At 38.7% G+C, this 13,324-nt stretch overlaps 1 pseudogene; it reads left to right on the top strand.

The window, feature by feature from the left end:
* Positions 1 to 7,704: 7,704 nt before the first annotated feature.
* LOC148036905 (uncharacterized) lies at positions 7,705 to 12,897 on the top strand (annotated as a pseudogene).
* The last annotated feature ends 427 nt before the right edge of the window (positions 12,898 to 13,324 follow it).

Raw genomic sequence — 13,324 nt, 5'->3', positions numbered from 1 at the left:
TTCTATCAATAATTTACACTCTTCAAAGCTCAAAGGATCTTATCCAACAAAACAGTGTAGACTTTTATCAAAGCATTGGATTCTCTTGATGCATGGGAGAAATCTTATTGATCGGGAGTTGAAAATTACATCAAAGCAATCATAATGGACAAAGCTTTCTTGAAGCTGGCCTTACAATCTTCAATATTGATCCATGGATGGTGGTTTATGCTGAATATTGATTGGTTGGGGTTTATCTACTACTCTTCATCAACATTAAAGAGGTAATGCTATTGCTTTCAGTTGAATCTCTCTTTTCATCCAATTTTTGAACCAATCCTATTGTCAATATAAAGAGAGATTGAGTGAAATAGATCCTCTTAATCCCCATTGAAGGGCATGTAGAATTCAACCCAGGATTGATTATGATTGCTTAATGAATTCTCTTTTTTTCCCATTCAAATGTTGATGTCAAATTGATTGCATAAATGCTACTCACTCCCTACTTAACTTGGATTTTTGTTGAATGATTAAACATTGATGCTATAGAACCAAAATAATGATAAAAATGTAAAGTGAAAATATTATAAAAGCAGGGAGTAATTGCCAAAAAAAAAGCCCTATCCATAGCCTTTTCAATTTAGTCATTTCCCAATAACCACTTGCATTTCATTGAAGAATTTAAAGGCTTTTAAAATCAATTGCATAGTATCCTTGTTTGATTAGCCATTAGAATGTACTTGCCATGTTGATTCGTGCGAGAAAAAGTGGATTCTAGGTGAGTCGGGAAGACACAAGAGAGGTGACCCTCCCTTCCTGATTATGACCCTGAAGGGATGCACAACCCAGCTTGAGGGGGAACTTTGCACACCCCTCGTGTCTCGGAGCCCATGAAATTTTCAAATTTAGGTGCAGTTACATGCCCCATTGTCAAAGTTTGGTAGTAGAATAGTAGTGATCAGCCCTATTTAGGGTACCACAGGTGGTTAAAGGTTCCATTGGAACAAAATTGGAAGAGGTGCAGAGCATCTTCTATTCTTAGGATACCTACAAGTGGTGGTCACAGTTTTACATGTCTTTACAGCAAGTACCTACCAATCTATAGGTTATCCTTGAGCCCTACAGGAGCCCCATAACCCTCTTTAGGTTGTTACAAAGGTTTACAAGGGTTTCTTCTAGTCAAGGTACTCCCACAGGGTCAGACAAGGTACTTATAGGTGGTGGATAGGGTGCAAGAAACTCTTGTTCAAAACTGAAGATTCAATGATAGGAAATTCTATCTTGATCCATATTGAGAACTTGATGGCTCCATTTAAAGAGGGGATCTTGAGCTTTAATTTCAATAAAAATATTTGTTGATCCTATATGGGAAGCTCAAGTTATTGCTGATTTACTGACACTAGGTATAGTGCGATAGCACCTAGACAACATAGAGAGGGACACTGTTTGTCATTGTTCCACCCAAAGTTTCAAACCCAAGTTGATATATTTTGAAATTTGGTATATCTCCATATAATAAGCTTCCCATATAGCTATTAAGCATTGGGATTGGTGCTATATTCTAAGAGAAACAAGGGATTTATTAACAAACTATTTACTACTACAACACTATCTTCTAATGGCTAGTAATAAAAAGAAAGACCCCATTATTGAAGCATTGAATGATGGTGTTAGGAACTTTTCAGAGGATCAAAATTACAAAAATGAAGCCCATAAATTTATGTAAATATATGAATACTTAAGCATTGGAATTGCTCACATCACACACCAAGAAAGGGATGACACACATGAAGTACATGCACTGAGTGATTACCTTTTACTGTCAAAGGAGTTGGGACATGTCAATGAAGACATTTCTAAGGATTTGCAAACTTTTAATGAAGGCTTAATACCTATGAATCAAGATTTTTTGCAAGGGATGGCACAAGTAAACAAGGGTATCTTCTCGGGGGGGGGGGGGGGGTCACTCATGAATATATGTATATATAACGTGAGTTCAAAATAAGGGGTTTTTAAAAAACCATTTTTATACATTTTTTACATACAGAAGGGTGTCATATAAAGGGGTTACTTATAGATTGAATAGAAAAGGGTTGTGTTTTATTCAAGAAAAATTCACAGGTTAGGATGTTTATAAATAGGCCATGAACGCACGTTATATAGAGAATATATATATAGTGAACCCCCCAAGGGTATCTTTGATTTGTAGGAAAGTAATAAATCTTTATTCCAAGAACTCATTTCAGCCATAAAGAAAATTGGGAGCAAGCCACAAAGGGAACCTCAAACTATTGAAGATTCACATGCAACCCCTTTTGTTAGCAATTTTTCCCATCCAAACAAAGAAAGTTATTAGCCAACTATGTATACTTTTGAAAGGGAAGAATCTCTAGAGTGAGGGGTAACCATCACCCTTCACAAATCCATGAAATTCATACCACAAGGCCTCAGTTTAGTAGCCCAAAAGATAGTCTTAGATATGAATGGAAACAAGAAAACAATCGATGGGATGATGATTATCATAGATGCAACCCCTTCTATAAGTCTTTTTACCATCAACCCTCAAATGTACAAAAAGAAAATTTAGTTAATAGTTAAGTTCATGAAGGTGGAAGGTATGATGGAGAAGATCAGCCCATGATATCTCAAATAAAGAGCATGTTTCAAACAGTCAACCCTCATCTCATGGTTTTGGACCACCTACTTTTAGGCAAACTCATGAAACAAAGATTCATAGAAGCAACATTCTTATGGGTAGTCATCTTACAATGAAAATGAGTAGAATGAAAATATCAATATCACTAATTTCAAAGGGGATAATGCTTCACCTTCGGACACTACAACAAAAAGGCTCCATAGACGCGCTTGTAGACGCAATATTTGAACTGTGTTAAAAAATATCGGGCGTGTTTATTATCGTGTCTACTGTTGCGTCTAATATTTCGCGTCTACAAGCGTGCTTATAGTGAAACCTACACACACATATAGACGCGCTTATTGACGTGCTCCGTAAATATATAATCATATTTATAAAAAAGTAGATATATTCATATTTTGTGTCTATACACATGTGTAACTGCGCGTCTACAAAGGCATGTACTCTGCAAATTTTTTACGATAATAGATGCACATTTTTCTTGCAATTTAGACGCACTGATAGACGCGCAAAACAGAGGTATGAAAAAAAAACCAGAGAGCATGCTACATGCTCTCTGGTTTTTTCCCCCCCATCAACATCAAATTGTATGCTTAGGGAAAATAGAGAAAGATTATTTCAAAGATTTTTGTACTGAAAACAAAATAATGTATGTAGAACACGAAATTTCATATATATATAGATGAAACGTTTTTACATGATGAGTTCTAGTGCTTGTAACCTCAAGCATGGTCATGGCCGCAAGCACTAGCTGAAAGTAATACATATCAAAAATAAAAACTACAAGCCAAGGGAAGGAATGCATGCATGGGGCTCCTCTACATCTCCTCAGAAGAGGCATCATCGTCGCTACCACCACCGCTGTCGGTGCCGGTGCCACTGCCACCACCGCTACTGCTAGTCTCCCCTTTGCTATCCTCAACTGCATCAGGGTCGCCTACACAAAGGATTAAGGTATATAAATATCATTACAAACAATAAATTAGAGTTACCTATACTTTTCATGTAAAAAATAAAACATACCTCTTTTGGTTGTGGAATCCTCATGGCACGATTATATTGCTTCTCCATGATGAGTCCCTCCTCGTGCTGCCAAGTGGACGCCCGGTTATGACCTCGATGGTAGCCTACCTCTCTAGGAGTAGGCATCCTACCAATGATATGATACTACAAAACAATTTGAACATTCAACGTATTAGAACACACTACATAATGAATTGAAAAAAATTACAAAATTTAATTTAAAAAAAAATCAAATAATACTTACAAACTCAGCCTCCCATAACTCCCTGCCACCCGATCCATAATGCGACGATCCCATGGTTGTTATCTGGATACGTCGCGTCTCTGCATGCTGGTGACTTGTCCTTTTCTCTGATGCTCTCTTCTTGGCCTCTTTCCACTCCTTGCGGGTGGCAATTGGGTGGTTGACCATATCCAGGGCGCCCTTGCTCTTGTCTTCACAGTGACTCCTTGGCGCGTGTCATAAGGTGAGACCTCTTGTTATGAAGCGCGTCTCTCACCTTTGACAGTCCCCAATCATCTGAGAATCGTGAATTCTCAAGATTAGGGTACCTTCTATGTACTGCCCGCAACATCTCTTGCCACAAACCATTTTTCTGGTGCTTGAAGGGAATCATATAATCTTTGTATGTGGTATGCACGACACTTCTCAAGTAGGCTATCACTTCCCTCCCCTCAGGGTTATGTAAGATACCACCAACATCAGTGACAGAGTAGTACATTTGTGGAGGCTCACCTCTCTCATTTCCCGGTGAGGGTGATCGAGAGCCACCTCCTAGGCAACCCCCACAAAGCCCTCCAGCTCCTCGTCCTCCCACACGACTCTCCCTCCTCCCTCAATAGGCACTACCCTCTACCTCACTCGATGCACGTGCTTCGGCCGATCCATGTACCTCAGCTAATCCCTGTGCATCAACTGATCTGTGTGTGTGCATAGTGCATGGAGTACCTGTTAGTAGAGGTGTACCAAGATTTGGTGTGCCAAGGTTTGGTGTTTGTGCGGAAGTGCTAGGCAAAGATGTGATAGGTGTCCCAGACATGACACTAAAAACCTCATCTGCAGTGGGAGGGCAACCAAGATAATTGGTCATCTCCCCCATGAATTTCTCCTTGTTTGGAAAACCTCCAAAAAAGCTACCAACACCTCTAGAAAACTCCGCTAAGGTCTTGTTCATGAGTTCCAACTCAGGATCAGTGCTGGAAGATCTAGGATTCCACATCTACACAGCAAAATCCATTACTACCCTGTGCAGATTAAACATATTACATGCTGCGTCTATACCCGCGTTTGTCAGCGTGTCTATTCCTATGTCTATACCTGCATCTACACTGTCATCTAGACGTGTTGATAGACGCGCACAGTCAAACCATATTTTGTAAACTGTTATAAAAAACACAAAAAAAAACCTCCATAGATGACAATCTATAGCATGTAGAGAGAGAGAGAGAGAGAGAGAGAGAGAGAGAGAGAGAGAGAGAGAGAGAGAGAGAGAGAGAGAGAGACAAACAAAAAGAGAAATCAAACAAGATTGAGAGAGAAGAAGAACTCACCTTCTTTGCTTGTTCCGATGGGTGGTGGCTAGGTTGCAAGCTCCTTGTCCTCCTTCTCCCTTCCCTTGGTAGGTTGCTTGATTCTTCTTCTCTTCCTTGCTGTTTGACTTTTGTTCTTTACTCTTTGGCTCTTCCTTCCTCCTGTCCTCTTTTTACTCTTATTTCCTTTCCTCATTGTCTTCATGAAGTGATAGATAGACATGATTAGTGATGTCAAGCTCGAACTGCAGAAAACACGCAAAAAACGCAGGAAAGCACTGGTTTGAAAAGAAAGCCACAACTTTTTAAATTTTTTTTAAAATATTTGTGTGGCGCATCTATAAGCGCGTGTAATTGCGTGTGTATATGCATAGATAAGACATATTACATGCATTGATAGGTGCACAGTTACAATTAAACTTCTTAAATGCTAGCTTTTGGTTATTTTTGGATCAACATGACTTTCCTAGTCTTTCAATATCAAAATGTTTGCCTCCATGTTGTAAGTATCAATGCATTTAGGGAATATGACATATATACCAAATGAAATTATATATGTCCTTATGATTCAGGTGTAATTATGTCGTCATGTTCTACTAGTATGGGACATGCCGAGTCAACAAAGAGTACATCCTCAAGTGAGGATGAGACATTGCGTCTTCAGTATCGAGACGCTTGGCTATGATGGAAAATCAAATGTATGTGTGATCATTGTCGAGGATGTTTTTTTTAGCACGTCGAATCACAATGTTACACCTCAGCATGTACGGAGAGTGGGACCAAGAAAAAGACCCAGTAATTTTTACTGCTTTATTTGCACAAATATTATTGGTCTATGTTGCGTCTTCACCATTAAATAGAACCTCCTTTTTTTTATTGAGTAGGATGCTGTACCACATCCTCAAATGGTCCCTCTAGGGCATCGAGAGGCTGTGAAGCGTCGACGCGAGGAGGTAAAGTCCTCAAGAAGAGTAGAGAGACTGATGACGACAATAGCAGCCCTCTTCAAATGCCCCATCAAGTTTTGGAGGGAGAGATTTTGGACAACATGGTGCACGATTTATTTTCCTATGAGATTTGGAGGGAGGGCGCCACTAGAGAGACAAATGAACCGCTACACATAGTGTCAAAAAATCCATTGTACGAAGGTTGCACCTACTCCGTTCTACGTGCATCTCTCGAGATACTGAACTTACAAACCATTTATGGATGGATTAATGCTAGCTTGAATGCATTATTGAAGTATGTATCATTTGATATTAATCCATAAATGCTTCTAGACAATATTTGTGGTTTGTTAACTCTGTTTGTACAATATATGCAGGTTATTGTCACAAATGCTTCCAAATGGAAATAAATTACCAACTAGAAGGGAACAAGCAAGGCGTTTCTTGACATCTCTTGAAGGTCTCAATTATGTTAAAATCCATGCATGTGTCAATGATTGCATCTTGTTTCGTGGGGATCATACATTTGCATGACAGTGTCCTATTTGTGGCGAATCAAGATACAACCAGGAGATGAAATCAATGGATGTGCCTCGTAAGGTTTTGTGACATTTTTCTATTATTCCATGTATTCAACTTATGTTTAAGTGTGAATCTATTGCGAGACTCATGTCATGGCATGCTAGTTACCATTCAAGTGATGGAAAGTGGAGAATTCCTTCAGACACACCAGCTTGGCAACACGTAGACAATTTATGGCCTACTTTCAAAGAAGAGCCCAAAAATTTGAGATTTGGTCTAGGATTAGATGGAATAGATCCATTTGCCATCAAAAGCACCTCATATAGTGTATGGCCAGTGGTATTGGTGAACTATAATATCCCTCTGTCCATGGCAATAAAAAAAGGACATGTAATGTTGTCCCTTTTGATTCCTGAAAAACACAAAGTAAAAAACATGGACATTTACTTAGAGCCTTTGATCGAGGAGCTAGAAATGCTATGGAGAGGTATTGAGGTACAAGATGTGAGTGCATCATTGTCCTCTAGAGATTTCACTTTAAAGGACATGTTGTTGTGGACCATGCATGACTTTTCAAGATATGGAGAGTATTCATGTAGTTGCATACTCTATTTTATTCATTCTTACCCTTAATCAAATATATGTCATCATTAACCCACTTGTTTTTACAGGTTTAACTACATTAGGATATCATGCATGTCCAAATTGCGGTCCTCTCTGGTTTCTTCTAGACCGATACGCTTGAAGAAGGTTATCTATGACAATCATCATCCTTTTCTTCCTATTGACTACCCCAAATATGCACCCCCCACTAATGGAAGAACTCCACAATCTCTGACCATTCAAGATTGGAAGGACACTTGAACACACGCCAATGATCATCCTCCACTTGGCATGAGTTGGTAACTAGTTTACTTCTTTTATTTGTCTTTAAAGTACACTCCATTATGAGAACGAGAAATAATATATTATTTGTGCCTTAGATTCTCTATATTTTTTCATCTCCCATATTAGATTGAACTCAAGATCAATCACCTGTTGGACCCCATGCATATAGTCAAGAATGTTGCCTCTACATTATGGGATCACTTAATCGGGGCTTGTGATTCTATCAATGTAAGGGAGGATTTATATAGCATTGGACGTATGAGACGAGCTTGGCCACGCATCGGACCCAGATGAAAGATTGAGTTACCGCGTGCACTTTGGATGTTGTCGAAGATCGAAGAAAAGATGGTGAAGCAGCAGATATGTAGCTTTCGAACTCCCACAGGATATATGAGATGCCTCAAGGGAGCCTTCATAAAGAAAAAGAAAAGAGGTGTGGAGCAACTACTTGGTTTAAAGTCTCACGATTGGCACAAAATGATTCAGGTAAGGATTTTCATAGCCATAAATATATTAATTAGTGGAGTAACTATGTAGACTAATTAACAATGTATGAATATTTACATACAATTCATCCTTCCTACTAGCATATCCCATCGTGTTTCGAAAGATGTGTGTGATATCATTTACAAGATGGATGAGCTCGTGAGGTATGTATAATTTATACTTATTTTTTAGTTTACATATTATGTACATCACATAGTAAACCCGCTTGAATTTATGGACAAAACTAATCATCGATCTCAATTGCATATTGGAAGATTTGTGAGTTTGAAGGAAATTGATCCAAATACGTTGCAAGAGGCTCGAGTATTGTCCGTTGAGGTGGTTTGTTTGGTGGAGGAAACTTTTTCTCACTCTATTTTGACTACTCAAGTACACTTACTCGTACATTTGATTGATGAGATCACAATTTATGGGGTAATTCATGCAAGGTGGATGCTTTTTCTAGAGTGCTTTATGAAAACCCTAAAAGATTTTGTAAGGAAAAATGCACGGCCCGAGGGAAGCATGGCTGAGGGTTGGTTAGTGCAATCATCCCTTGTACAAATCTCTGAATATCTTACTAAAGTGGACCCCTCTTTACCACGACTATGGAAAGATGATGAAGATTTGAGGATGACCTCTATAATACCTCAAGGAAAAAGAAGGAGCAAAGTGCTAATGAAAGAGGAACTTCATAAGTTAAATGTATTTTGTGTGCTTAACAGCGAAGTAATGAGAAAATGGGTGACACTATATAAAGAAGCAAGGGCAAGAAGAGTAAGCGAAAGGCAAGCATTTCGTGCTAGACATGGACGTAATGTCCCATATCCAGAACATTTAAGTGTGCTTCCACGTCATATTGATATAGATTGGCTACATGAAGAAATGGAGAATATGGAAAAAGAGGAGGCGATGGATATTCGCAAGAGGAGTGGGAATATGCATGAGGTTGCTTATCAAAGGTGAGACATACTTATAATAAAATTATCTTTAGTTATATATGATATAATAATTTCACATGTTTCATCTTTAACTAAATCATTAATATGATCTCAACAATGTACTACTAGTGCACATTGTTCAATGCTATTTGGTGTGAAGGCAAACATTTTCGAACTCAACGTATAGATGATAAGAGAAATACCCAGGATTGTGGTATCCTTGCAAACTTCCAGGATACCAATGGCACCATGGAAGGTTATTGTGGCTTGATCCAAGATATTTTGAAGCTTGACTTTAGGCGATTTTTTATATATGTACTAGATGTGAAGTTGGAGCCCCAAGAGAGACACCAAGGAAATAGGGTTTCTACTGCAAGAAAATCTATCTTGTCATCATCAACAAGCTTTTTTATTAGGTTTTATATGATCACAATGAAGAAAAGAACACCAGGCACAACAAATCTTCATACAGCATCATGTAGATCTCCCACGGATTTGATAAAATCAACCATATTCTTCATAATCTTCATAATCTTCATCAAAAGAACAAAGAACACAAAGGAATACACCATCTTTGAATGGAAATACATCACATAGTATTCATCTTCAATGTCTTCATAGTTCTCTCTCTTAATCTCTCATATACAATTACAATGTTTTCATAGATTTGACTATCTCTGGCTCTCTCTCTCTCTCTCTCCATCAATAGTACATCATATCCTCACTACAATACTCAAAAATCACTCTTAATAATCCTTCTTAGGTTGTGGATACACCTTCCAAAAGGTATGTCTGGTATGAAAGGTCACCAGAGACTTCATAGTGTCCTGTGAAATCTGTCTTCTATCACTGTCTTCTGTAACCTTCTGTAAATCTTCAACAGTTACTTCTTCACTTCAATTAGCTTGGATAGAACTTCCATTCATCCTTTCCTAAGACAAAAACACTTTCCAAAATATCCACACATCCATCATAACACAACATAAACAACAGAACAGAACCACAGAGCAACAGAAGTACAGAACAACATAGCTACAGAAGCTTACAGAACTTCACAGAAGATCAACAGAACCCATATAAATCATAAAAACCAAAACAAAACCAATTCAATCTTTCATAAACCTCTTCACACCACTTCAATCATCTCTCAAAAACATCCATTCAACCATCTTAACTACCAAAACAGAATAAAACAGAAGAAAATCAGGCCTTACAGAACCAAACATTCTCATAAAAAACCCTTCAAACTTATCCAAACCTTTCCAAACACTTCAAAATAAACAACCATTTATCATAAAAAACAACAAAAAATCAGCCCAAAAACCAACATATTTCACACTCAACATATCCCCACACTTAGAAAAGAAGCGTCCTTGCGACCTTAGGAAAAAATGAATAAAAGCTCTAATCTCTTTGCTAAAAAATCTTCAATCAGCACAATGTACCAGCTACAATCACGACCCCAACATCAGCTTCATAAAACCTATATAATATGTTTCAGCTTCCAAATCTTCAACCGCAACTTCATCCAGCTAATAAGCAATATCATCAATCTTCACAGCTCCATCTTCATCAACTCCTCATCCACCAAGAAAAACAACAATACCCAATACAAAAAATACCCATACACAAATATAATCTGAATGGCACAACTCCTCAAAAATGTTGAAGAGAAAGAAGAAATTTCCATTAAAAAGAAGAGAGTGGATACAATTAAGAAACCTTCCTACTAAGTAGGATGAAGATATTTCTTCTCAAACTGGAGTCTAATTTTAAGACGGTCCAAGGCTTTGTTTTCATGCACAAAGTACTGAGGTACATTTTGGAGGAATTGTAGGCAACACATCCTTTCCAATAAAATGATGAATCTGGTAGGGAAGGCCTGTGCAAAATAATATAAGAGATCCATTTGAGCAACTGCTACATCCTCATTTGGATTAATTAGCATCTGGGGGATACCCCTGCGAGTATTCAAATGTGACTGATGATGCATGAACGCAAGATACCAGCAAAAATGAGCAGCAAGACGAACTGTGGTATCTACAGAAGTACCATGTGCCCTAGCAAAGTGGAGGTAAGAATTGGAACACGCTGCGGAAGTATCCCAGGACCCTGGAATGAGAGGCCAATTAAACACTAGACCTGTCTGAATCATTTAATGTCCACTGTCTTCTACGAAAGGATGTCACCATCATACCGTGGGGTATCCAGCACTGTTTGGGGAGGAAGATTGATATAATCAGATGAAGGGGGCAATGGAATAAGAGGAGAACATTGTAAAGGAGGATAAGATAAATCATAAAAGGAAGGCAAATGAAGGGATAATGAAGATGGCAAAGATGGAGAATTCAACAAAAAGGTACGAAGGGAAACCACTGAGAAAACAAAAGGAATAGGAGGAACAGAAGGTGGAATATCAGAAGGGGTAGGTGATACTGTAGGATCAGCAATGAAAGGACATGTAGTGAACACTGGAATGTGAGGAAATCCGAAAGGCATAAATGATAAGAGAGGAATATTATCAGGACTAGATGAAAGAAGAGAAACATATAATGGGAAACGATAAGACATTAGGGAATATGATAAAAGTTCAACAGGATCTAAAGGATAAATAGAACATCAGAAATTTAAATCCTAAAAGAAAGACTTAGTAAATAATGGGTTATCAGCAATGAAGCTCAATAACTGAGATTGAAGAGGCTGGATATCTGATTTATGAAAGACACTTCTAAGGCGGCGAGGTTCCAAAGCAACATCCTCCAAAGGCGGAGGCCAAGCATATACCTTACACCAAGACGTCTGCTCATGATAAGTTCGTAAACTCTCTGCTCTAACAGAAGCTCAACTGAATGTACATACATCACTGCTTGTAAGATGACATCTCCCACATAAACATTTAAATCTTCCTCATCAGGGATCTGTAGATAGTCTATAAGATACATGAAAGAGAGTAACTGGACCTCATGGGAAATCAAGTCATCCACAAATCTATCAAAAACAGCTTGTAAGAGATCCATAGGCCAGAGATTGGACCATCCATCCTCTAGAGGCTCCAAATCCACATTGCTCAAAGAAATATATAAGGCAAACCTCTGTTGATGATATTTCACCCAAAATGATGGAGGAGGTGACACCAATTCAGTATAACAGACAAAATCACTCTGCACACAATCCATCCGCTGAAGGTGATCAACCTGAGTTTAGAACCCATCACAAAGCTTAGCCTTATGTTGCAACTAATTAAGCTCCTCTTGGGATGACACAACAGAAGATACAGGAGCAGGAGGGGAAACAAAAAGAACATCCACCTTCTGATTAAGTTCTTCAATGAGTTTTTGTTGGGACTCTACAATGTCCTGAGATTGCTGGAACTGACCCTCACTGGTAGCAAACTTAATAGCCAAAGTGACCATCTCTGCAAGGGCAGAATTCTTCTCAAGCATCAAAGATGCATTCTCTTCCTCTAGTGTAACAACCTTAGCTTCTAGCTCTTGAATAGTGACCTTCTGTGAATCCATTAAGGCTGTGGCAGTAGTCATATGATTGCGGATATCACTGAGGGTAGCCCTTTCTAAAGACAGATCCTCAAGTGCCTTACTCAATTGACTAGTGAGGGAATCCACCTTGTCTTGCATGGAAGTGTAAACACTGGTGTACAGTGTCTGAAGACAGAAAGTAAGGGAAGTTTCCAGAGTAGACTGGACATTGGAAACCATCTGTGGAAGCATGGGTCCAGCTAAAATGGTTTGTAACGATAAAGGGATCTGTGAATCTAATTTTCCTTCCTTTTGAGCAGCAAATAGATTGGTACAGGAAAGGAATGAAGGAATGGCACTGCCAGACACAACAGGAATGGATGTTTACACCAATGGTTCTTGGACACAAGGATTGGAAGGTCCCTTTGTGCGAAGGTGTTTCTTTCTAGAAAAAATAACAGGCGACTCCTCATCTTCTGAATTAAGCTGCATGGGCCTAGGAGAAGAAACTAATACTGTAGATGCTGCATTGGTAAAGGAGCTAGATCTGGCACTGGAACACCACCAGGAGGAGGTGCAAAAGTGATAATGCGCTGTAAGAAAGCACCATAGGAAACATTAATGATCTGACCCTTCCCTACACGCTCGAAATGTTGATCCATCTTAGATAACATGAAACTTGCCCAGTTGAATTTAGCTCCCTCTAGAATCTTCACAGAAGCTGTGAATAATTCTTTTGACAGGTATTTGGATGCATTCTTCCCGGACATGAACCGGTCCTGTAGGAACTGGCATAACTGCTTCCAGATTGGAGAAGAAATGTGGGCAACAGACACCCCTAAGCTATTAATGAGCTAGTTAAGGAGCAAGGGAGTG

Source organism: Lygodium microphyllum, chromosome 4 (genome assembly GCF_053477565.2).
Source record: "Lygodium microphyllum isolate KBCC chromosome 4, Lygodium_microphyllum_v1.1.10, whole genome shotgun sequence".
NCBI classification, from domain to species: Eukaryota; Viridiplantae; Streptophyta; class Polypodiopsida; order Schizaeales; family Lygodiaceae; genus Lygodium; species Lygodium microphyllum.
The sequence above is the reverse complement of the archived record's forward strand: the minus strand, read 5'-3'. Positions and strand labels throughout refer to the sequence as shown.